This window comes from Triticum dicoccoides, chromosome 1A (assembly GCF_002162155.2).
Source record: "Triticum dicoccoides isolate Atlit2015 ecotype Zavitan chromosome 1A, WEW_v2.0, whole genome shotgun sequence".
NCBI lineage: Eukaryota > Viridiplantae > Streptophyta > Magnoliopsida > Poales > Poaceae > Triticum > Triticum dicoccoides.
In genome coordinates, this window is record NC_041380.1 from 346,713,402 (window position 1) to 346,716,628 (window position 3,227).

The 3,227-nt window shown below is 39.7% G+C and overlaps 2 non-coding genes across 2 annotated transcripts; both read right to left on the reverse strand.

The window, feature by feature from the left end:
- Positions 1-1,909: 1,909 nt before the first annotated feature.
- On the reverse strand, positions 1,910-1,982 carry TRNAF-GAA. Its single transcript has one exon. It is a non-coding gene; the product is annotated as a tRNA-Phe (tRNA).
- Positions 1,983-2,403: 421 nt separating this feature from the next.
- Positions 2,404-2,490, reverse strand: TRNAS-GGA. The gene has a single exon. It is a non-coding gene; the product is annotated as a tRNA-Ser (tRNA).
- Positions 2,491-3,227: the final 737 nt, after the last annotated feature.

Sequence of the window (3,227 nt, forward strand, 5' to 3'; positions counted from 1 at the left end):
CATAATTTGGCTTCCTCGTTTATTGATTGCTTGCAATCGCCACAACACCATTGAGTGAGTGTCATAGAATCCTCAAGGCGTGAAGTAGAAGTTCTTCGAACCTTGAATGTGTGTGTTCGTGCCCACTCCAAAAGCTACCTATGTCAATCAGTATAGCAGTAGAGGGATTGGAACAGGTATATTCCTTCTCAGACAGTACTTTAAGACAAACACGGTTCACAAGGTGGATTTTCTATCTATTAGTTGACTACGGAGCTTCCTCATCCCGACCTATCTATATGTGAAAAGCTCTTCGCCAGAATCTTCATAGTAGTAAGTCGTGGGTTACAAGCTGTCCCTTCCTCAAACCACCCCGCAATAGATATAGGGTTTACCAACCTCAGGCATGGACATAGACACCAGATCATTTTGATCGAGGACCCATTTTTGGAATAAAAAGGATAGAGACCAGACGTAGTTCAATCGGAAGGTCATGCTTTAGAGAAAGACTTGTGTTCTATAGGAACAGCTGCCTATGTTCACCCGGCTGCCCTGCCTGTCGCAGAACCACTGTGAAGCATCCATTCTATTCAATTAGAAATAGCATCTATAACTAGTAGTAGACGGTTGCTTCGAGGTCTCACAGGTCCTGCTTAAGCGAAAATGTAGTTGTGGAAGTAGTCTTGCCCACTTTGCCTTACGCTCATAGAGATCTATAAGTATCCCTCTTGTCTAAGTAGGTAAGTACGCTCGGCCCAGTACTAAACTTTAGCATTAAAGCCAGAGTCCTTCTTTTCATGAATGTTCAGGAAGAAGAGAATCCCTAAGTGAGAATTGAATGCCATCCCATTTCCTAAAGAAAGAGGTTTCCAATATACGTGAATCATGAAAGAACCAATGCTGTAACTTGCTTCATCCGGCATTATAAGTAATCAATGAGATTTTCTTCCTCGAGAACAAAAAGCTACACGAGGAGAGCCTTGTTTACTGATATGTTACTAAAAGACCAGAGGTGATGGCCTCTAAATTGCAGGGTATGGAAAGTGGGTGTTAATCAACAAGATTATCTACATTTGCGGAAACCACTACTGGAATAAAGTTAGATCTTTATTTCATTTAAGGAAAAGTTTCAGGGTTTAGCCACCACTCAGACAGTAGTGAAAAATCAAACTAACTCTAGGCGAAAGTGCACGGAGGATCTGTGATTCCTCCTACCTTATGAGCCCTTATGAAATGCCATTTTGAATGATGGACAAATCATGGGTGTCAGCGGTCTAGTCAGAGCATTTTGGAGTGCCTGAGCGGGAAAAGTAGGTTGACCCGTCCCGAGGGGGGGGGGGGACAAACGGGCAATTGAACACCATAGGGCACAAACGAATCGCCAGTAACGACCTGTATATATCAGGCAAGAGGTGCTACTCCGACCCGGAATCCTGCGTGATGGTTGGTCACCTTACCAATAATCTTCTTAATGTTGGAGAAAATGAGGATCATTGACTTAAATTGGAATTGATACCTAGACTACTTGGTTCTAGCTTGCCACCCCAGAAGGCAATGTATACACAAGTATAGACTATAGGTAACACTGTAGGGTACAGCCTTGGGTAGTCTTAGGGTTTTCCAAGATATGATATGATCGAGTTATTTATTAGAATTGGAAATAGCTAGACGAATAAGTAGGCTTTAAAAGGATGAATAAAGTAGGCCTTCTAACTCAAAGTACTCCAGCTTAAGGAAAGACATGCAACATTGGTGATCAACGTATGGAATTTCCGCTATTCCGTTCCGGGAAAACACTTGTTTTTCACGTTTTTCCTTCGCTGTTCTTTCCTGGATTTTTTGTTGATGATTCTTCCCCTTAAAAAAGCTTTTCCCTATAAAAAATATGTGGCCCTTTTCTTTCCTGAAAAGGCATTCATTGTTCGTTCTGTGCCAGGAACCAGATTTGAACTGGTGACACGAGGATTTTCAATCCTCTGCTCTATCAACTGAGCTATCCCGACTATTTATTGTGCATCATCCTAGTAGAGTACTTGTATCTATGTCAATTAAAGGGACTAAAAAAGAAAAAAGTATTCTCAAATTGGACTTACTAAATATCAGGATAATGATATGGATTGTGAATGACTTACTTAATAATAGGGATTACTTGCCTATACTATAATATGTTCATTTGTATGAATGGGATAAGATCCAAAGAAGTCAGTTCGGATCCGTTTGTGAAAGAGTAGAATAAGAAAGATAGTGAATCGTGTTTGAACCATTAATGAAAAATAGAGGTGGGTACAATAGTTAGGAAGTAAAATGGGCTTTTTATTGGGGATAGAGGGACTTGACTTGAACCCTCACGATTTAGAAAGTCGACGGATTTTCCTCTTACTAGAAATTTCATTGTGGTCGGTAACGTTGGTGAATTAACAGAAACGGAAAGAGAGGGATTCGAACCCTCGGTAAACAAAATCCTACATAGCAGTTCCAATGCTACGCCTTGAACCACTCGGCCATCTCTCCTACATAATCTTATTATTGACCAGAAACTGAGTGAATAGCAAGTTTTCGTATCACTAAAGTACAGGTACAACCGATCACAGGTTCCATAGGGAGTTTGACTTCCTTTCCAATTTCATATTTCTCAACAACAACTTCTCTCATCCCCACATGTCTATTCAAAATTCTGGAATCGTCCCATGTTTCTATTTCGATTGTATGGCGTGGCGTATACACGTTATGCAAACAGAACGTATGGTTACTTTACTCTATTTTCTTATGGCTTGTTAAACCTTTCTTTTTTCTTTTTGGATCATAACCAAATAAAAACTTCTCGAGTTATCAGAATCCATAGTCAAATTCAGTCCTTGGTTATTCAAGTTAGATGAAATAGTAGTAGTTTGGCTCACATTGGTATACTACGAAATCCAATCTGATTCAAATATTGAATATCTCTCCTTGTCGGGACAATTTAAGCAGAATAAAATATCTATTATCGATTTTTTAGAATCGAATTAGTCTGTTTTTTTGCTATTTCGTACTGTACAATTCCTTTGTTTATGGGATCATTTTCCCCGAGGGTTTCCAATCAATGGGGGCGTAGTATAGGTAGTTAGAGAGTGTAGGCTCCCCTAGCTTGAATTCTTTTTACCCATTCTTTGAGAGTGATAGGTTTGATTTTTCCGTACCGTAATAGAAGAGCTCAGAAGAAAGACCTAATTATATAAAAACACGACCATTCAAGCTAAAGATCAGAGGAT